Genomic DNA, 23205 nt, shown 5'->3' with positions numbered 1-23205 from the left:
GAGCTCCCCAAATGTAGAGTCCATCTTTGGCTTTGCCCTAGCTCATTTAGAAATTCCTCGAGGGAAGGGATCAGGGCATAAATGTTTCTAAAATGTCATCCACCATTTTAGCCTTATATCTGACAGGCACTCAACAGAGTATTTTTTAAGGTGAATGAATAAGTGTTTTTAATTGAATGAATGTGTTGAATTCATGCAACTGCACGGAGCCTCATTTCTCTCCATCAAAATTAATGATTAATTAATTAATGGTTAATGATTTCTGTCCTCATGTGTTCAGTAACTGAGAAATCAGTTGGGGTCCCCATACCTCTTAGCCTTTAGCTAACTAAGATAGACTGAAGCTTTCTTTCCATAGTTTTGAGAATCTCTTTTCCAAGATTTCTACAAACCCCATCTCTGAGCCCCAGGCCCCTGAGTTAGTTGCATTTGGAGAAAATCTTACTTCCCTGAACTCACTCTCTCCATTGAACACAGCATTTACCTGGCTCAGAACTTGGACTAAAATTTCCATTAATTTCTGGACACAGCATATGCAAAAGGCACTTGAGTATATGGTAGACTTTACTGAGTGCTTGAAGAGGTGGAGAGATTTCTATCAGAACAAAGATATTAGTGATTAAGATCATTAAGAAAATATTCTTCATTAATAATATAATAATAAATATGAAAGGACCTAAGCCATTCTACAGCTTGGGTTCCAAATTAATCTGTGCTCTTCCCCCTCTCACCTTGTCAGAAGTCTCTTGCCCTTTCCTCTATGGGACAAAAATATCAGTTTCTCCAGTTTTGTCATGCAGAACAGTTCTGTTCTCTTTGTTACCTAAACTCTGTCCCAGGCTTTCTTTGCATCTTTGAAGCCTGGAAAGGATCATCTGTAAGTGCTAAGGCAGCTAAGTGCCTAGACTAACACCTTCCTCTTCCATAGTCTTTAGGGGATGGGAAAGGATGGGTTGATTCCAAACTTTTCTTATAACATTGAGGTGAATCAGAAGTTGGTTTCAGCAACCTCCCAAATAACTTCTTGTATATTACTGTGACTTTTCCTTGGCAAGTTTAATCTAAACAGACAATCCCCACTTTCCTTTTGCCATCTTTTCCTTGATCCTGGCATTGGAGAGTGCAAACTTATTTTGATACAGACCTAAGCTGATTTTGCTGTTGTTTTCTGCCTTTCTACAATAGTCCTTTATCCTCCCAAATTTTTGAGCAGATGTACATACATATATATATATAATGCCTTCATCTCTGAAGAATTGGTGTCCTAGGTGGTACTCTCCCAGCAGTAGATTTTGAGATGAAGACATGGTTGCAGGTTATTTATTTGAGAGGTAATCCCAGGAAGGGTTGAAGGATCAGGAAGAATGGGAGAGGGGAGGAGAAAAAAGCCAATTTAAAGACATTGTCACAGTTGCTGTGACAGGCAGTGCTCTAGTCCACAGGACTTCTGAGAATTAGAAGGAATGTCCTGTGAAGTTGTCCATCTAAAGGATGAGAGGTTGGAATATTTGCCCACTGGTTCTATCCCCTATTGGAAGAGGATCACCCTAAGGGGTAATAAACGCCCATGCATTTCTGGGAGGCATTGACTCAGAGCTGCCGGAGTCCTGCTCCAGCTGGTCCAGGGATTAACCAAGGGATGAACGGCGTCGGCAAGAGGAAAGAAAGAAACAGTTTTTTTTTTTGATGGCCCAAGGACCATAATCTTTATTGCTTTAGTCTCTACTTATATAGCACATGTTCTTCTGCGTAATGACTCTTAAAATATTTTTCTGTTCAGATCAACATCCCCTGATTCTAAGATGTGTTAAAAGTTTTTTCCTAGTCCTTTGTCACATTATGGTTACATGTTTACCCCGAAACCAATTTTTATTCTACTAAAACATAGTCTATGAATCATATTATTCCATCTACTTATTCTGTACAGCCTGCTACTACAGTGAATACAGCGTCTTGCTTCAGTGAGTAAGTACTATAGCGGCATCTAAGGTCAAAAGTTCCTCATAGTACAGCCATTGTCAGTGGTGGTTTGTTTACCATCTACCCACATACCACAAGACTATTTCTGGTAGGGACAAGTCTTTTGCAGTTTACCTAGAAACCATTTACAATTCATATATTTCTTTCTGTTTACACTTAGATTCTAAGGGGCACAAATATCTCTAGCGTCCCAATCTTTATGAGAAAAGCTAATTGGCTTAGTTTCTGTAATTTTCTCTAATACATGACTCAAGTTTTCCAGTCATCAATAATAATCTCCTCATGAGGCCAGGTCACAATAGGCTTAGGGCTTGTTTTCCAAATGAACATGGCCTTATTCCCTGGCTGAGTGTTAGAGACCCTCCAGCCAGGGGCCCCAGTAGGTTTAATCATTTTTGGAATGTTTCTCTGGAGCAAGGAATCATTTTCCTTTTCCCTGGACTCTCGTGACCTCGTCATGGAAGCCCCTACAACTCCAGCCATCAAAGAATGAAACAGAGTTAGCCACAACAAAAGCATAGAAACAGGAAGGAGGAAAGGTTCCAATCCTGGAGAGAAACCGCTTTGCAGTTTCTTCTTGAGTGGTGCCATGACTTCGTCATCCGGCAGTAGATCCAGAACGGCTCCCAACACAGAGCGTGAGAAAGTTCCTCCTGGAGAAGGTCACGGGGTAGAAATCAGTGTGCTCTTGGAATGAAACTAGGTCAGCATGTGGGTAAGCTCCTCTGTAACTACCCTTCATAGTTGCAGCCAATATTGGTGAGTGAACAGGACCTGACTGTGCTGTCACTCAGTCGTGCCCAACCCTTTGTGACCCCATGGACTGTAGCCCGCCAGGCTCCTCTGTCCATGGGGATTCTCCAGGCAAGAACACTAGAGTGGGTCACCATGCCCTCCTCCGGGGGATCTTCCCAACCCAGGGATCGAACCCAGGTCTTCTGCATTGCAGTCAGATTTACCATCTAAGCTACGGGGAAGTCAGAACAGGACCTGACAGGTACTACCAAAATCATCTGCTGCTTATAATAAGAGCTCCATTTGTTTAAAGTCAAAAGGAAAATATTTAATCACAGTTCATACTTCTTCAGAGACTCCCACCAAGACTTCAGTAACTCTACAAGATTGAGGTATGCTCTAAAGTATAACCATTAAATACTTTCTGTTCCTGTCTTTATCATTTGGTCTTTTATCAGATGTTTGTCCCTTTTGTCTTTGGTACACAGTAGGATAGCACTTCTTTGCCACCTGAACTTGAGCATGATCATATGCCTTTGACCAATGAAATGTAAGAGCAAGTAACATGTGTCACTTCTGGACAGCAAATTTAAATACCAGTATGTGATTTACTGCGTTTCCCAGGAGGTGCTACTGGTAAAGAACTGCCTGCCAGTGCAGGAGACATAAGAGACTGGGATTTGATCTCTGGGTGATGAAGATCCCCTGGAGAGGGAAATGGCACCCCACTCCAGTATTCTTGCCTGGAGAATCCCATGGACAGAGGAGCCTGGTGGGCTTTAGTCCATAGGGTTGCACAGAGCTGGACATGACTGAAGCAACTTAGCCTAGCACATGTGATTCACTAGCTCTCTTTCCCCTGATTCTGCAACCCCACATATGCTGAAACGATGACTTCATAAATCCTGCATGACCAGTAGGCATAGAACCCTCTTACTGATCCCTGATGGACATATAGCCAAGCAGGAAATAAACTATGTATTTGAAGGGCTGTTTCTTACTGTAGTATCACCAAGCCTATCCTAATATAGTCCCTGCCTAGAAACAACATGTACAGAGTTCACCTCATGTATAATTTAGGACAAAGATGCTTATAGATAGAGTGGGAATTATTCAGGATAAAAGTGCATTTAGAAAAGTCAACCAATTTCAGTAAGATGAAAATCACATTATGCTGTGAAAGTTAACTAAATTATTTTATCTGCTGTATGGATCATTTGAGCCACTATTGTCCTCTAAGATACCCTTAAGATACCCTTTCCTTAAGATACCCTAAGTGTATCTAACTCCATCCTTAACCCTAGGGAAGCAATGCCTAGGGAAAGGACAAAAGTGAAAGTGAAAGTTTAGTCTCTCAGTCGTGTCCAACTCTTTGCGACCCCATGGACTGTAGCCTACCAGGCTCCTCCATCCACCGGATTTTCCAGGCAAGAGTACTGGAGTGGATTGCCGTTTCCTTCTCCAGAGGATCTTCCCAATGCAGGGATGGAACCCGAGTCTCCCACATTGTACACAGACGCTTTACCGTCTGAGCCACCGGGGAAGGACATGGCACATTTAAAAAGTTACAGGCCAATCTTGCCCCTGAGAAGGAGAGAAGAAAGCTTTGTTATCATTATATTGCATTTTGTTGATATATTTCTCCTTTAGTCCACATAAGCACCCCTGAAGGCCCTTTGTACAGATGAGGAAATGCAGGCTTAGAGGTGGCAGAGCTTGCCCACAACAACACAGCCAGTTGTCTGTTGTATCACAATGCCTGTATTGCCATATCACCAGGCCCCAGAGTTCTATTTTATTAACAATCAATGATTTTATTTATTTATTTTTGGCTGTGCCACATGGCATGTGGGATCTTCGTTCCTTGACCAGGGATCAAAATCATGCACCCTGAAGTAGAAGCATGGAGCCTTAAGCATGGGCCGCCAAGGAATTCCCAGAGCCCAAATTTTTAATAGTTGTCTAGTTGTTTTTGCTCCTGTTTTATTGATGTACGATTGACAATATCACATTGTCTAAGTTTAAGGTGTACAGCATGATTTAACATACATATATATTGTGAAATGATTGCAGCAATAAGTTTAGTTAGCACCCATCACCTCACATAGTTACAAATATTTTTTTTTATCCTTATGATGAGGACTTTTAAGGTCTACTCTCTTAGCAACTTTCAAATATATAATACCACATTGTTAGCTATAATCTGGCTTAGATTTCCCTCCTTAAGACAAGATGAATATGACACAGACTTCTGTGACCCCATCTCCCACCATGTCAGGTCTCTGTTCAGTTCAGTTCAGTTCAGTCGCTCAGTCGTGTCCGACTCTCTGTGACCCCATGAATTGCAGCACGCCAGTCCTCTCTGTCCATCACCAACTCCCGGAGTCTACCCAAACCCATGTTCATTGAGTCGGTGATGCCATCCAACCATCTCGTCCTCTGTCATCCCCTTCTCCTCCCGCCCCCAATCCTACCCAGCATTAGGGTCTTTTCCAATGAGTCAACCCTTCGCATGAGGTGGCCAAAGTATTGGAGCTTCAGCTTCAACATCAGACCTTCCAATGAACACCCAGGATTGATCTCTGTCAGGTCTAAGCTCCTCTTATCACATGCCCAGCCCTCAGGGCTTAGCTCCTCCAGCCAGGACCACCAGGAAGAGCCCTTGACTTGTTTCCACCTCTGTTAACTCTCTGGCTGTGCACTCTTCTTTCTCCATCACCTCCATCTATTCAATACTAACTCATCAATTAAAGCTGCCATGAGCTCAGAGAGCAACAAGCCAGAAATGAAAGAGCTAAGGGATTACTGGGATAATATAAGCAAGGAGCTAAAGTTAGAAAAATACAAACTCCCCTGTTCCATTTTCTCCTGTGGAACAGTGGAATGGTCCAGAATCAGGTGGATCAGCACAGACATGGGGGCCATCTCACTGTTGAAGGGGGCCCAGATAGAGGCTCTGGCCATTTCACAGACACTGGGGCTCAGGAAGGAGAAGGGCCTATGATCAGGCCTGAAAAATCACTCATAGATTTTCCATAAGGATCTGGACTCCTACAAAGCTTCTTGAAATGTTTTGCCTGAAGGTCAAACTTCTGGCCTTAGCCAGTGAGTCAAAGCTGGAAAACCGTCTGAAGCTCTGCTTCAAGACTCTTGTTTACCTAGAACCACAGGTAAGACACAAGCAGGTCAGTGGAAGGAACCAATGCCAGACAAAGATCCTAAGACCAGGGAGTCACGTGGGCAGCATCTCACTCCTGTGATGACACAGAAAGCCTGATCCTGAGGTTAATCTCAAGATGCAAATTGTCTGAATGAGGGGTGAGTGTGCTGTGTGGATACAATGGGGGCTTTAGAGACTAGAGCTGACTGAGTAAGAAGAGGATGGTGTGCAGACGAGCTCTCAGCGGGGCTCGGGAGCCATAGCAGGACAGAGGGTTGGCAGATGCTGGAGGGAGCTTCCCTAAGAGCAGTCAAGTCAAGGGAATCTGACCTCCATGATGAAACCCCTTATACATCCATTAAAGACTAAGAGGCCAATGCAGAGTACGGACCCAATGAGATCGATCAATCTGTACCTCCCATTCTTCTTTACCACTCAGTACGCCTCCCTTTCTAACAAACACAGGCCTTTGGACACCATCAGCTTCATCATCTCCTTCTTGAATGTTAGCTTTCAGTTTCTGCACACCAGAATCTTTCCTCCCCAGGTGGCTTACCCCCCACCAGCTGTGGATGATGGCTTCCCAACCCTGGTCCAGCTGAAGGTAGAGAACCCAACAGTGTGCTGTGTGGTAAACCCACAGGCTGCCGGCCTTGGGCAGAGCACCACAGCCAAAGGGACCCAAGCCTCCCTCTTCTGCAGTCTCATCCTCCCACCTTCTCCCCATCCCCCCTTTTTGGGGAAAATCAATTTCAATCAACGTGGAATGTAATATTATCAAATGTCAGCTGCTGAGGTCATGCGCTTTGAAAATTATCTTTGACAGCTTCTGGTCGACTTAATTAAGTGCTCCCCAAAAAGGGGGGAGGGAGGCAAAAATCCTCTGATTGCTAGCTGCTATGTCTTTGTGCTTTAGAGCCTCTATTGACAACTCCAAGCAAGATTGCCTTAGGGGGTTTTATTGATAGATTCTCGCCTGATATTGGAATGATTCTTGCACAGATAAATCACATTTAGATTTGTTGGTAATTGAAGAGAATTGATTGGCGCAGGAGGGAAGCCCCCAAGGGGTGGTCTCCTTGTCCTCATTGTAGGAAGCTCAGGGGAAAGTGCGGAGGGTGTCATCAGAGAGCTGAGAGTCTGGGGGGGACCCAGGCCTCATTGTTTACCTGTCACTTCTGCCTCCTCTGAACCTTGCTCCAGCTTGCTCCCTCCCAAAAGGGAGAACCAGAAGCAGGGAAGGCCCCAGTAAGGTTTGCTCCTCTTGGAGGTGCTGTTTCACAGGTGTCCTGGGTCGTGGGACCACTGTTTCAGCCTGGATCTCTCTTCATTCCAAGTGTGACTCTGCCTCTCTGCTTAGAACACTTCAGAGACTTCTGGGCAGGGCTGGAGTTCAACTCCACAGCCTGGCCCTGTCTGTCTCAACCTTTTCTTCTGCCCCTCCCCTGAACTCTCACCTTCTCTAGCAACCTTCTCACCTCCTGGGGCTCAATATCCTCAGGGATCAGATTGTGAGGGTTCCTTGGCTGGGACTTCCCCCAAATCCAGAGGGTGAAGCAGATTGGAGCCAAGAGAATCTCCATTAGGGAGGTGTCCAAACCTGTCTGGATAGTGGAACCCTCCTGCCAAAGCGCCTCTCATGTGGTGCCCAACACATAACAGGGAGACAAGGAGGGCTGTTCTGGGATCAATGGGCCTTTCTCTGCTCCATGCCTCCTAGCTGTGATGGCCCCTCGGGCTGCCAGTGAACGCAGTGTGAAAACTGCTGACCCCGTCCAACTTGACGTTTACACACAGCTGATTCCCAGATCCATCCAAGGCCTCACAGCCAAAAGTAAGATTAGCGTTAGGGCTAGCTAGTATCTCAGACTCCTGACTTCCAGACTGGCTCGCACTAACCATTTGCTTTTACCTGTGCCCTGCTGCCCTTCTCTTTGCCTTTCATGAGGTTCTCATAGCACGTATACTGAAGTGGTCAGCCATTCCCTCCTCCAGTGAATCATGTTTTGTCAGAACTCTCCGCCATGACCCGGCTGTCTTGGGTGGCCCTGCAGTGAGTGGCTCATAGCTTCATTGAGCTACCCAAACCCCTTCGCCATGACAAGGCTGTCATCCAGGAAGGGCGTCATGTACGGATATGAGAACTGGACCATAAAGAAGGCAGCGTGCTGAAGAATTGATGCTTTCAAACTGTGGTGCTGGAGAAGATTCTTGAGAGTCCCTTGGACTGCAAGGAGATCAAACCAATCAGTCTTAAAGGAAAGCAACCCTGAATCCTCATTGTAAAGACTGATGCTGAAGCCGAAGCTCCAATATTTTGACCACCGGATGCTAATAGTCAACTCATTGGAAAAGACCCTGATTCTGGGAAAGATTGAGGGCAGGAAAAGAAGGGGACAACAGAGGATGAGGTGGCTGGATGACATCACCAGTTCAGTGGACATGAAGATGGGCAAACTCTGGGAGGTGGTAGGGGACAGGGAACTGGTGTGCTGCAGTCTACGGGGTTGCAAAGAGTCGGACGCGAGTTGGTGGCTGAACAACAACAACAACAAGAACAACCTCTCTCCTTTTGAAATAAAAAAAACTGAGGTTCAAAGGCATCATGTGATATGTCCAAGGTCATACAGAAAGATGTGGTATAAAGCAAAAGTCAAACTCTGGTGCTCAAATCCTGGCTGAAGATTCAAAAAAGAGCTAACATTCCACTGAACCCTGTTTCTCTGGTCAGGGGCAGCCCCCAACCTCAGGCTGGTGCCTTCAAAGACAGGAACTTCCTTCTCCCATAGACTCTGCCCATCACCCTCGCCGCCCCCACCCACGACTTGCTGGGGGCTTTGGTTCTTTATGCGCCCAGGTCCTCATCCTCCCACTTCCCATTGTATTCTTAGATTCCTCCTCCTCACCAATTCATGCCAGGTTTTGACTAGGAATTGTAGCAAACAATAAAAGCTTTAAGAAAACTCAGAAACAAAAGCATTTGCCCCTGAGAAAATCTCCTAATTCTCAAGGTCCCAGAAGAGGAAACATGGGGAAAATGTGAGCCCCAGGAGGAGGTTGGCACTGCCCCCAGCACTGGGCACCTGAAGGTGCAGACAGGGGAGGTTCCAGGTCCACCTGGCTCTCAAACACTGAAGCGGGGTTGCAGACTCTTTAAAAAAAAAAAAAAAAGAATTTACTTGATGGAGCCAGGCAGTGCCTGTCCAAGACTGAACTCGAGGCTCCCAGTTGATTGGACACCCTCACACCTCTGAGCTCGGAGACAACAGCCTACTGTAAGTCCCGGACACCAGAATGTTTGGACTGGGAAGGGAACTCGATCATCCTGGTTAGTCCCTGAAGAAACAGTGACACAGGCGACCTCAGGAGCTGTCCTCAGAATGACCCCAGAGCCACTGCAGTGACCAGGCAGATGTACAGTGACTTTGTCTGTTCATGCATTCTGCATGCTAAGTCGCATCAGTCATGTCCAACTCTGTGCGACCCCATGGACTGTAGCCCGCCAGGCTCCTCTGTCCATGGGGATTCGCCAGGCAAGAATACTGGAGTGGGTTGCCATGCCCTCCTCCAGGAGATCTTCCCGAACCAGGGATCAATCCACATCTTTTATGTCTCCTGCTTTTGCAGGCGGGTTCTTTACCACTAGCGCCACCTGAGAAGCTCATCTTCCTCTTCTTATGAGAACACTAATCCTATCAACAGGGCCCCACTCTCATGACTTCATCTAAAGCCAGTTACCTCCCAAAGGTTCCAACTCCAAATACCATCACATCAGAAGTTGGGGCTCTGACAGAGGAATTTGGGGGGAGGACGAAGGCATTCATCACATAACCAGTGTCTCAGGGATGTGGCCAAAAGTAGAGGAGATGACAGCTGGAGTTTGATACCAAACGACCCAGAGCTCAGAAACATACACTCAAACCAGAGCCCTTGGGCCTTCCTCAGTCTCGCCTCCTTCTCTACCCCAACCAGTAATCTCACCCCCCATTCCAGGTCCTTGGTTATTCTCAGAGTTTGTTTTCAGAAGAGATAAAGTAAGAGGTTCCAGAGTTGACTCTGCAGGGGGTTTTGTGTTCAGTTTCTCTACCCTGACTCCAAGCTCTTCCAGGGCAGCTACCTAGGGCTATAGAGATGATGCCCAGCATCAGGGTACCGGGAGGAGGAAACGCAAATGGGGGCTGAAATCAGCCCCATGCTCCAAGCAGCTCCAAGCAAAGGTGCCTTTTCCAGTGGGTGGCTCCAGAGGGTTCTTTTATCACAAAAGCTCCCCACAAGTTAGCCTTGGTCCTGATTTGCCACAAACCTCCTTCACACCCTCTGAAGGAGGCCCCTCCTCCAGTGGGCAGCCCTTGCCTCCTGGATCGTACCCATCCCCTGCTGGCCCTCCACCTGGAGCTGTTCCCTGCTCTTCAGCACTCTGCTCTTGCATGGCTCCCCGAGCTAGACAGTTGGTAAAAATGCACATGTGAAGATGTCTTAATATTAAATATAATTAGATATTATACCACATGCAGGGCTGTATGATTAGTGAAATATATGATCATTAGTTATTAGATTAATGTGTCTACTTGTGTAACTGAAAGCCATTTGCAAGCCGAAATGAAATAGCTCAATTTGCTGTAATTGACTGATCTCCCAGAGAGAGAGTCGTACATTTGCTTATGTACAAGGCGATTTCTTCAGATGTCGCTGCAGAAGCAAGACAAAGAGCGAGCTCTCTCTGAGCCCTAAACTGCAAGGCTAGCTCTGCCACTGACTGGCGGGACAGCAGTGGCCAGGTCACCCACAGGTACATCGGAGGTTCCCACTGAATAACAGTGCCTGAGCTCAGCTTCAGTTCCTTTCTGCTGAAGGGTTACCTTAGTCTAACTTCTCCAATTGCCCCCAAGGGAATATTGGCGTCCTGCTGGTCAAAGACAAATTGAGCTGCCTGGTAGGCACTTTACCCGGGCACCCTCCCCGTTTTTCTTCCTGTTTGCGTGTATACTGGTCTCCAGGACAACCAGGCTGCAACCAACTAATAAAAACGATCACAAAGCACTCTGCAAATAGAAGATACAACTGGAATACTTATTATTGTGGTTATGGTCTAATAATAACCAGATGCTAACGAGGGCGGCACAAGATTAAATTAAAAGTAAGCAAGCTGTTAGGCAGACAGAGCTGGTTCAAGGGCACACCCCTGCTCCCCCAGCCTCGCTTTCCCACCCTGACAGGCAGGGACTTCCTGGCTTTGTAGATGAGACAAGGCTTTATCTTCCAACAGGAAAGGAGGCAGCTGAGCGTTAGTGAATGTACCATCAGTGGGGGAATCCACTGGCAGGAAAAGGAGGAGTAATAAATGGGAAATGAATGATTATATGAACACTAGACTTTCAAAACTTCCTCCACATCTCATCTGATCCACTTATTCTTTTTGAATAAGTGATTTAGGTGGCAGTTCACCCCATTGTACAGATAAGAAAACTGAGTCAGAGGAAAGCCTAACTGCAGGATCTTGGGCAAACTGTTCTCCTCTCTGGATGACATTTTTCTCAGGGAGAAGGTGATATATTCAGACTTCTGGTTTTTATCATCACAGCCGTAAGAGCTAGTATCCTAATTTCTCGTCTAAAGATGTTTTCCCTTTTGTAAAGTGTTTAGTGATCAGTGCCTTGAAAAACTCCTTAGGAGACTTTAACTGGAGGTTTCACTTGCAATTTTATTTATGAATTGTGCAATAAATCAAATTAACAAGTATTTATTGAATATCTAATAGAGCTGAGTACAATGCTGCAGAAGAGCAAAAAATGGAAGTTTAGGATGCAGTCCCTGTCTTCAGGGGACTTCCACCTCATGAGGGGCTTCATGAAAACTCAAAAGAGAATGTTCCAATTGCCCAGCAGAGGGTAAGGGCCTTCAATACCCTGGAGTCTCTTCAAGTGAGAGGAAATCACTACAGACAAAAGAAGTCAGAAAAAATTTGGAGAAAGCCAGGCAGGTGGGCAGCTTGATAGACTTAAAATATCATGAGCTTAAGACTTGTGCTCTGTGCCGCCCCACTTCCCTCCTGCCTCATTTTCTCCATGGCACTTCACACCATCTGCCATCCTGTCCATTTTATTTATCCATCGTGTTTTTACCCCCAACAAGAAATGTAAGCTCCACTAGGCTGAGATTCAGGGCTGTTTTGCTCACTGTGGGATCCTCAGAGCCTGTGGTACGTGGTCGTTGCTCAGTAAATGGCTGTTGAGTGACTGACTGAATGGAATCTCCCGTGTCTTCTTTGTATTCCCGCTACCCAGCCCTTCATCTTATTTCACCCAGACAACTTCAACAATCTCCTAACAGTTTCTCTTCCCACAAATCTCAGAGTGTTCACTTGCCCTTGATGTGTATTTTTATTTGGTAATTTTTTTATGTTCTGCCCTTCAAATTCATACCAAGTTCCCTGAGAGTATGGCTTAGTCTTCTCATTCAAGTAATATTCCCTATGCAAGATTGGTGATGCCACAGAGAAGTGAGGTGTACAGGGTGAGTGCGAATTACGGAAAGAAAGGGCAAAATGATCCAGGCTGAGATACCATCATGGGCAAAGGCCATCATAAGCTGAACCCTTGGGGGACTGCAGAGTGACAGTGGAAGGTGGCATGTGGAGGTGAGAGCTGGGCCTGGCCAGGGAGACAGGTGTGCCAGATTATGGAACACTCACTGGGCTTAGCCAGCCCAAGGCTATGTCTTTGGCTTTTTTCCATTTTTTGCTTTTTCACTGAGAGCAGGGTGCAATTTGATCACTTTCACCCAGGCTCTGGGAGGTGAAGGGGAGGCATGAAGATGATCTGAGTGCACAAGGGAGGAGAGAGCTCGCTGAAGGGTGGAGGAGGGCCACAGGACCAAGGAAAGGTTTTTATGGCTTGTTATTTTGATAAGAAAGGACTGATTCATATTGCCCAAGGGGAGGAAACAGTGCTGACAACCACTACTTCCCCCATTCCCTACCCCACTGCAAAACTTGCCCTTGACCCCTAAGTGAAATGAAATAAATGCATTTCAGTCCCTTACTCACTTCGTATTGAAAGCTTTGGGCCTGTCTGCCTAGGTAAAGCGAGACCTTTATTTTTGGACCTATGTTGCTGTTGGACCTAGGTAAGTTCCAAACCTTTGTTTTCCTGGCTCAAATGCGCTTTTAGTCTCAGGAACTCTAGAATAATCTGAGGGAAAAAAATATAGACATGCTCTTCTGCAGGTTATATTTGAAGATTGACTCTATCAATGAAGATGTTTGGGATAACAGAAAATCCAATTACTTGTTTTTCAGAGAGGAAAGCTTTTCCCAGAAGAGCCAATCAGATACCCTACCTTGGCCAAACTCAAGAGCTTAGTCAGACTCGGGGTTGCAGCCATCCTAGCCATATATGTGTATATATATGTGTGTGTGTGTGTGTGTGTGTGTGTATATATATATATATATGTATATAACATATATTATAGTGCTGTTATATGTATATATTATATATGTAGTGGATATATATGTTTTTTATATATATATATCCTAGCCAAACATACACACAAACAGACATATATATATATATATACACATATATGTATATATATGTTAATCGTTCTGTAAAGTATCTTCTAGCTAATTATCAAGATTGTAAGCAGCAGCCATTTGAACCATCTTCCCTTACAGGAATTCAGCACTGGAATAGCAGTAGCAGCAGCCCAGTGCCTTAGGTAACGTGTCAGAGCTGAGCTGCCCAATTTCCCACCCGACTGCCCACTGACATGGGGTGGACCTTGGGCAGGTTAATTAACTTCTCTGCACCTCAATTTCCCCATCTGAGAATGGGGATTAAACTGTGTCTTTTCTGAAGGGTTTCTGTGAGAATCAAATGAGTTAAACTGCATAAAGCATTTAGAATACAACATGGGTAGATTTGCTTAATGTTAACAATTATTACCCTTTACTGAATCCCTATAATAAACTAGGAACTTTAAATGATTGTCTCCAATTCTTAAGATAACCCTGCAAAGTAGATATGCTTATGTCCATCTTGCAGGTGAGAAAATGGAGGAGCAGAGAAATCATGTAATGTATCAAAGACCACGAGGACAGAAAGCAGCAGAGTAGGGGTTTCAGCCTGTCTGAGTCCAGAGCCCACCTCATTCTAAGAAGCTACATTCTCTCTTGTAGCCAAAAACGTGGCAAAGTTCAGCCACAGGCTTTACTCTGCAGAACTTCCCTCTGGCTTCCCTGCAAACCACAGCCTCAGGTGAGGAATGTCCAATGTGGCCCAAGAAACCACATCTGCCTCTGATGGACCATGAGAGCCAGGCCTCTGCAGCATGTGACTCATCACCAGCCCCCTCACAGGTGACCCAGGCACGACCTTCTCCCCAGTTTTTGTCCTGTACCTCGTGGGGTGTGGAACCAAGGATGGCGCCTTGCCATCCTCACCAATCTTCCGGTATGCCATAGAGAGCATTGCTGCATCTGCCAGCATCCTCTTTTTTGTGAACATGGATTGTGAGTATTATGTTGACCTCCTAGATCTCAGAATCTGAAGTGGTCTCAGGCTGCATGTGTCTGGGTCTCTGTGCACACACAAGAGCCATGCCTACTTCCAAAAGGGATTTCAGGGGAGTGATCAGATTCTTAGGAACTCTCAGTACACACACACACACACACACACACACACACACACACACACACACACACCCCTCATCCCCCAAATTCCAAACAAGCATCGAAGTTCAGCTCAAACTCACCTCTTCCAGCAAATGACCTTTTCCCATTCCAGAGCAGGGCCCTGTGGGTATCCCCCTGCCCCCCCACAAGGGCAGTCAATGCCTGGCTCCTCTGTCACAGACTGACAACCTCTGTCCTCTCCCATGCTCCACCGAGAGGTGAATGTTTGTAAAGCACTACATTTTCCTCCAGTCTTCTCTATTTGCAAAGTAAGTGAAGGAGCTGAGACGTCAAAAACAAAACAAAAACCTTCAATAATAGATACCAATTAAAAAGCAAAATGAAAGCAAGATATATATAATACGCTTGAGCCCCAGGTCAGAACTTTGACCAAGCAGGCCCAGCAAACGTCTCCAAGTTAAGCCATAGGGTGGTATTTCCAGGTGCAGGAACAACCTTTGCTCCTGGTGAAACCCAACTACAGCTCCCTGAGAGCGGGGCCCAGTGCCTGACTGCCCCGGGGTGGGGGGCCTGCCAGTGTCAACTGCCCCCACCATGTGCTGCCAGTTCATACCCTTCTGAAAACTCACACCCAACACCTTGAGCAATTAGTACAACAGCCTTTGGAGATAAACTCAGCAAGAGGGTGAGATGATGGGATGGCATCACCAATTCAATGGACAGGAACTTGGGCAAACTCCAGGAGATAGTGAGGAACAGCGAGGCCTGGCGTGCTGCAGTCCACGGAATAAGTTACATATATATTTATAAGAATAAATTTTATATATATATATATATATATATATATATATATATATATATATATATATATATATTTCCTGCACCCTCTATATGCTGAGCACAGCACCAAGCACTTCTTTAATCCTCATGGCTACAGAGATATTACTCCCATGTCACAGATGAAAATTAGGAAACTGAAGCATTAAATGTTGTTGTTTAGTTGCTAAGTTGTGTCTAACTCTTTTGTGACCTCGTGGACTGCAGCCCACCAGGTTTCTCTGTCCATGGGATTTCCCAGGCAAGAATACTGGAGTGGGTTGCCACTTCCTTCTCCAGGTATCTTCCCGACCCAAGGATCAAATCTGTATCTCCTGCTTGGCAGGTGGATTCTTTACCACTAAGCCACCTGGAAAGCCCATAGAACATAGAATGCATAAGTAATTAGCTCAAGGTCAAACTGCTGTAAGTGGTAGAGCAGGGAATAAACCCGAATAGCCTGACCTGGCTTAAATTGAAGAAAGTAGGGAAAACCACTAGGCCATTCAGGTATGACCTAAATCAAAGCCTTTATGATTATGCAGTGGAAGTGACAAATGGATTGAAGGGATTAGATCTGATAGACAGAGTGTCTAAAGAATTATGGATGGAGGTTTGTGACATTGTATAGGAGGCAGTGACGAAGACCATCCCCAAGGGAAAAAAGTGCAAAAAGGCAAAATGGTTGTCTGAGGAGGCCTTACAAATAGTTGTGAAAAGAAGAGAAGCAAAAGTCAAAGGAGAAAAGGAAAGATATTCCCATTTGAATGCAGAGTTCCAAAGAATAGCAAGGAGAGGTAAGAAAGCCTTCCTCAGTGATCAGTGCAAAGAAATAGAGGAGAACAATAGAATGGGAAAGACTAGAGATCTCTTCAAGAAAATTAGAGATACCAACGGAACATTTCATGAAAAGATGGGCACAATAAAGGACAGAAATGGTATGGACCTAACAGAAGCAGAAGATATTAAGAAGAGGTGGCAAGAATACACAGAAGAACTATACAAAAAAGATCTGCATGACCCAGATAATCACGATGGTGTGATCACTCACCTAGAGCCAGACATCCTGGAACGCGAAGTCAAGTGGGCCTTAGGAAGCATCACTACGAACAAAGCTAGAGGAGGTGATGAAATTCCAGTTGAGCTATTTCAAATTCTAAAAGATGATGCTGTGAAAGTGCTGCTCTCAATATGCCAGCAAATTTGGAAAAGTCAACAGTGGCCACAGGACTGGAAATAGTCCATTTTCATTCCAATCCCAAAGAAAGGCAATGCCAAAGAATGTTCAAACTACCACACAATTGCACTCATCTCACATGCTAATAAAGTAATGCTCAAAATTCTCCAAGCCAGGCTTCAACAGTAAGTGAACCGTGAACTTCCAGATGTTCAAGCTGGATTTTAAAAAGGCAGAGGAACCAGAGATCAAATTGCCAACATCCGTTGGATCATCGAAAAAGCAAGCGAGTTCCAGAAAAACATCTACTTCTGCTTTATTGACTATGCCAAAGCCTTTGACTGTGTGGATCACAACAAACACTGGAAAATTCTTCAAGAGCTGGGAATACCAGACCACCTAACCTGCCTCCTGAGAAATCTGTATGCAGGTCAAAAAGCAACAGTTAGAACTGGACATGGAACAACAGACTGGTTCCAAATCGGGAAAGGAGTACATCAAGGCTGTATATTGTCACCCTGTTTTCCCAATTTATTTATAACTTATATGCAGAGTACATCATGAGAAATGCTGGACTGGATGAAGCACAAGCTGGAATCAAGATTGCCAGGAGAAATATCAATAACCTCAGATATACAGAAAGAAGGCAATGGCACCCCACTCCAGTACTCTTGCATGGAAAATCCGATGGGCGGAGGAGCCTGGTAGGCTGCAGTCCATGGGGTCGCTAAGAGTCGGACACGACTGAGCGACTTCACTTTCACTTTTCACTTTCATGTATTGGAGAAAGAAATGGCAACCCACTCCAGAGTTCTTGCCTGGAGAATCCCAGGGATGGGGGAACCTGGTGGCTGCCGTCTATGGGGTCGCAGAGTCGGACAAGACTGAAGCGACTTAGCAGCAGCAGCAGATATGCAGATGACACCACCCTTATGGCAGAAAGCAAAGAAGAACTAAAGAGCCTCTTGTTGAAAGTGAAAGAGCAGAGTGAAAAAGTTGGCTTAAAGATCAACATTCAGTCGACTGAGTGACTGAACTGCACTGAACTGAACTAGCCTGACCTAGGACCCCAGACAGCTCTAAGGGTGGGAAAGAGATCTCATCCTGGATTCCCGGATCCCTGTAGAGTCTGGTTTACATCATCTTCTTCTGCCATCAGACACATTTCAGTGTTTTTAAAAACCTGAATGTGTCCTTGTTCTGCAAAGATGGCCTTTGATCCCTTCTTACCTCTTTCCCTCACACATATCCAGTTACCTGTCAGTCTGCCTGTTGCCATTGTGCAGTCTATGCTCATCCTGCTGACAAGCTCCCCTTGACATCGATGGGAACAAATGCAGCATTCCAATAAACACTGCAGTGTGGCCCCCTCCCCCAGTAAAGGGAGGCCCTGGGCCCGCTCAAAGGTGCCTGGGAAGCTAGAGCTGGGCCAGGCACGGGCTGGCAGTGCCCGCCTGCCCCTAAGTCTTAAAAACTTCACAGAGAGTATAATTTCTGGTGGTTTTTCATTTTGCCAGAGATAAAGATATCTCTGTGAGTCCATGCATCCAACCATTTATGTACATATTGGCCATGGCAACTAAGAAAGCCATTCAAATTGCATGGAAATGAACAGAGCTGAACAATAAGCTAAAACATGCCTAGAGCAAGTTGAGCAATAAACAGGTTTTTAATTTTTTCCCCTTCCATCTCTTGAGTGTCTGTCTCTGATGGATGATGTGACAGAGGAAGGCGGCTCCATAAATTCCGAATTCTGAATACTAAATCAGCGACTAGCAGCCGGGTGCTGGGAGCCAGTCGCCCCTGTTCCTGGGGCGGCAGTTTTATGGGGACTCTGTGACTCAGCCCTGCTCCTCCTGAGATTGGGCTGCTGATGGGATTCACAAACAGGGAGTGGGACCACATACCACCACACTGACCCATAGGGGCAGCATTCGAATCCCTGGGTCTGGGGAAATGGGATTCAGAAAGGCAAGGGGGAACTTCCCTGATGGTCCAGTGGTTAAGAACCTGCCTTCCAAACGTAGGAGATGAGGGTTCAATCTCTGATGAGGGAACTAAGATCTCACATGTCACGGGGCAATTAAGCCCACATGCTACAACCAGAGAGCCCATGGGCCGCAGCTAGAAAAGCCTGAGTGCCATAAGTAAGACCTGGCACAGTCAAATAAAATAAATAAATATGAGATAGAAAACCAAGAGATTCTGCTCAAGGTCAAACTGGTGCAGAGATGAGTTTGAGGTACCAATGTGATCCTTTGGGGTACATCCATCCCAAAAGTAGCAGCTGTTTCTCCACTTTGTCTATGAGAAAACTGAGTCTCAGGCCCATTAGCTTGGATAAAGTCACACTGTGAGCACACAGCAGAGGTGGGATTGGAACTCTAATTGGTTGCACCCAGAATTTACATTTTGTGCAGCAGAATGGAGCCTCCCAAACTTTTTTACATCATGGCACATACACAAAAATAGTACTGGATGTGATGCAGAACAGAATGAACAGGAGGGGATTTGGAAATCTTTATATATGGCTTAGTGGAAATTTTTTATTACTTTTTGTTTATATTATATAATTACAATAAGAAAAATAAGTATTGGGAAAGATATTAAGAATTGAATATGCATAAAATTTCAAATAATATATTTTCATATTCGTAATGAGAAAACTGAGCTAGTTTCTGAACATAATGTCTTCATATCAAGTTTTATGTTCAAAATGCCTACACACAACTCCTGATCAATACTTTTTAATGATGGTCTCTTCAAATTCTCAATAACTGCAACTCACCAGAAACTTTGTTCACACAATTAGGTACTAAAAATTTTAACTCATTCTTTTACATATAGTTAAAACATTTACAACAATTGAAATTATATTTTTAGAATCTACAGCTTTTACTTTTCTTCCATTGACAATCATATTGTCGGAATTTCTTGTGATACTACATTTGGCCTTCTAAGTGAGCTGAGCTTTTGCACATCAAACATTTCAATAGAAGGTGAACCCTGATTGGAGGGATGCAGATGAAGTCACCCAGTAGTTGGCTTGGGACCATCCTGAAAGGGCTCATCATCTGCAAATGGGAGAGAGTGCCTCATGAACGTAAAGTTGAGATTCAGGACTCAATTGTCTCTGTCCCTCCAAGAATCCCACCCAGCATCCCTTGCACATCTTGAGTTACACTCCCTGCTCCTTGGGTGCCTGGAACACAAATTCCTCAGCAGCTTCCATTCACACCACGGATAACTGTTTGCAGGAGACATGTAGGAAGCAGAGTACCTCTTGGCTGTCCTCAGCAACCCTGGAGGCCAGTGCGTGCATGGTGCACAGGTGTTGTGCTTTCTGTAGGTGAGGACCACAGGATGGCCCTTGGGAAACTCTTCCGTTCAGGCCGTACTCAGAGAAGCCCCCCTCCAGGCTGCTTGCAGCTAACGGCTGATGGTTCCATGGGCTCTGAGGATCCCAGAAGCCTCCAGGGCTAAAAGCATCACTACCTCTCCCCCTGTTTATAAACCATTTGTGACGGGCTATTTGGGAAGTTTTGCTCTAAATTACACTTCCTACTATCATTGTTGAATATGGTGAACAATAATTTGAAGTAATAACTAAAGTTTCTCCTCCCAATATATTTTAACCTCACCTTTCTTTGCCACTTAGGCAGCTTTCCAGATGTTGGCCAGCAAGAAGAGTGGCGATGGTCAGGAACACGGTGCCATTGCCCAGCTTAGAATTTCAGGGCATCCCTTTGAATGCCTTTAGCAGAAATAGAGATGTGAAAGCAAAACATTTTGTGAGAGAGCATTTGTGGTAGTTAAAATGGGGCTAGGAGGTCTCAAACAAGACAGAGAAGAGTACAAAGTGAGTACAGTATTCTCTTACCCACCTGACCCCCAGCCTGGGTTCAGAGGTGGGGATGATCAAGCAGCAAGACAGAGAAGGATCAAAGGAGATGGGGCTGAAGTTTAAATGAGTCCCTGATGTGGAGCCCAGAAGCACTGCTCCTTGGAGATGTGGAGTAAAAGGGGGCAACAGAATGATCAAAGCGCTGATGACACACCTCAGATGGATGCAGGAAGATCTGAGAGCCGAGGAGAACGTTGTTTGCCTTCCAGAGTGTAGCCCAGAGATGAGGTATCCTCATCCACCATGGTGCCTGAGCAGAAGACCAGCAATGGTGGAGAGCGAGTGCTAAGTGATCAGATCGTTCTTGGGAGCCTGCTCATCCCTGTATACTGTGGGGAAAGCCAGCAGCTTCCCAGGCTTCCCCCAAAGAGATGCAGATGTGGCCAGAGAGCATCTGGAAAAGAGGCAAAGAGGCTTTGCAGTTGGGACAAAGAGAAAACCAACAGTGCTGGAAGCTGTAGAAAAGACCAAAGTCATGTGCTACAGATGCATTGGGGCAGAGGTCAATATGGCACAGAGTCCACGAGGTACCCCTCCTCATGGCCCCTAGAAACATGGATTACCCCAGGAAGAAAAGAGCAAAATCCCAAACTAATCGTATTTAAATGAGAAGTGACTAGTTGTCTTCAACTAGTAAATTTGTTTTTCACCTTTGAAAGGAATGAGAGGTAGAGAACTAAGGTTGAGTTCAGTTATAAAGAAACAGAGAGAGTTACAGTTTCACACATCTAAGATTATGACTGTATAAATAATTCATACCTATTGCAGAATTTATAAATGAATTCATAACCATTCACTTTTGAGTATAACCAAGATGTATAACAGGCAAATCCTCCATTTATGAAAGAAACATTGACAGAATCTCAATGGGCAAAAGAGGTCGGTATTCACTTTATAAAATGATTCTCCACTTTATAAGAACTGTTAACCTCTAATGTCCTTTAATTGGCCAGACATCTTAATGCAGTTAAAATAGAATCTGACTTTGTAAAACTCATTTTCCTAGGCAATCGTCAGCCTGTGTTAAAGAAATCTCCCTGGTATGCTTTAATCCAAACCTCAGCTTGGCATACTCATGCGTGGACTCTGAAGAAGGAGGAAAGGGTTGGCCTCAGTGAAAGGATACAACTGAAGGCCATGTGCGTGCTGGACTCCAGGTCGAATGACTTGAGCTCTAGTCTCTGCTGTGCCATCAACCAGCTGTGGAACCCTCCACAGGACCATCTCCTCTCTGGGCTTCTTTAAAAAGGTACGAGGATCAGACACCAATGGCCCTATGGCTTCTCAAAGCACGACTGTGTGGCTTTGTATTTACCAATGCTTTGGGCTATAGACTGACCTGTGCATGCTCTTGTAAGCAAGAATATAGAGCTTAGAAGCATGATACACATTATGACCATGTGTGAGACTATGATTACATATTGTATATGTGTGTGTTTATTGCTCAGTCATGTCTGACTCTTTGCAACCCATGGACCATAGCCCGCCAAGCTCCTCTGTACCTGGGATATCCCAGGCAACAATACTGGAGTGGGTAGTCATTTCCTTCTCCAGAGGATCTTCCCAACCCAGGATCGACCCCAGGGTCAAACCCAGGTCTCCTGCATTGCAGGCAGATTCTTTACCATTTGAGCCACTAGGGAAGCCCATGGTTACATATTAAGTAGCATCTAATCAGGTATGGATTGAGTGCCCACTGTATACCAGCTCCTACCAGGTACTGTTAGGGAAAGAAAGGAAGGCCCCCTTACCAGCCCTGGGAATAGTGGACTTCTCAGAGGAATAAAGAAGAAGAACAAAAAGACACAGCAAAGTTGACTGCCCATGGGTCTAAGGGAGGCAGGTCTCCTGTGAGCTGCAGTGGTCAGGAGGAGAAAGATGATCTGGGTTTTGCAGCTTAGGCAGAATTGCTAGAGAGAAAAGATATTATAGGTGATGCAGAAGTGGGGACAATGCTTCTCAACCTTTGATGCAGCCTATGGAAACCACAGTCGTGTGACAAGCACAGTAAGTGACGTGGTTGCAAAACTAGTGATGATTGATGGGCAGTGATAAATTGGGGGAAGGGAATGGAGTGGGTGGTGGAAAATTTTCGATTCTCAAACATATGTAAGGCTTTTGCTCTTTCTTTCTCTGTTTTCTCCTTTCTCATCCAACCATGGTGCAGTGATTATTTCCACAATGCAGCTGTGGGTGGCAAATTCCTCAAATCATGTTTTCAAAGGAAGAAATTCAAGCCTAGATCTTACCAGTACTCTTCCACTTACTTAGACAAATCATACTCCTTGTGTTTTGGTTTTATGTATAATTTGTACCTTGCTGTTTCCAAAAAAGTATTTGAGGAGCTGAAAAATCACAATTAAAATAAGAACATTAAAACGAAATATCAAATCAGGAGCCATAGAAGATTAGGGGAAATAAGAAAAGCCAAATCAAAATTAACTTTGGCCACTTAACAACATTTAGCTGTGAGCTTCCTAGAAGCCAAAGAGAAGAGGGAAAGTCATTTTATAGTATAGTTGATTAAAATAATTATATTAAATATTTAGAATAGACACAATCTTCCTAAATGCTCAGAAACTGTGACAGAATTTTGAGGATGTGATGGAGGAATTTCAACAAACTCCCCTCAGTAAGTAGAATATATAGTGAAGTAATTCAAATAATATTTACCAAGTACTCACTGCTATATGGGTATTTTACTAAGCACTGGATAGAATGAAGAGAACGAAGACACACTAAGAACTTGTCCACCTCAAGCTTTTAACCTAATAAAGGATCTGCAACATGTAATCAAATAA

The 23205-nt window shown here is 44.8% G+C and overlaps 1 long non-coding RNA gene across 1 annotated transcript; it reads left to right on the top strand.

Moving 5' to 3' along the window:
- Window positions 1-2831: 2831 nt before the first annotated feature.
- LOC145534970 (uncharacterized) lies at window positions 2832-21786 on the top strand. Its single transcript, XR_014075142.1, has 3 exons — window positions 2832-3107; window positions 13918-14325; window positions 21411-21786. It is a non-coding gene; the product is annotated as an uncharacterized LOC145534970 (long non-coding RNA).
- Window positions 21787-23205: the final 1419 nt, after the last annotated feature.

This window comes from Giraffa tippelskirchi, chromosome 14 (assembly GCF_054371585.1).
Source record: "Giraffa tippelskirchi isolate mGirTip1 chromosome 14, T2T-mGirTip1v1.2.pri, whole genome shotgun sequence".
Lineage (NCBI taxonomy): Eukaryota > Metazoa > Chordata > Mammalia > Artiodactyla > Giraffidae > Giraffa > Giraffa tippelskirchi.
Note: the sequence above shows the minus strand (reverse complement) of the source record. Positions and strands in the feature narration are given on the sequence as shown.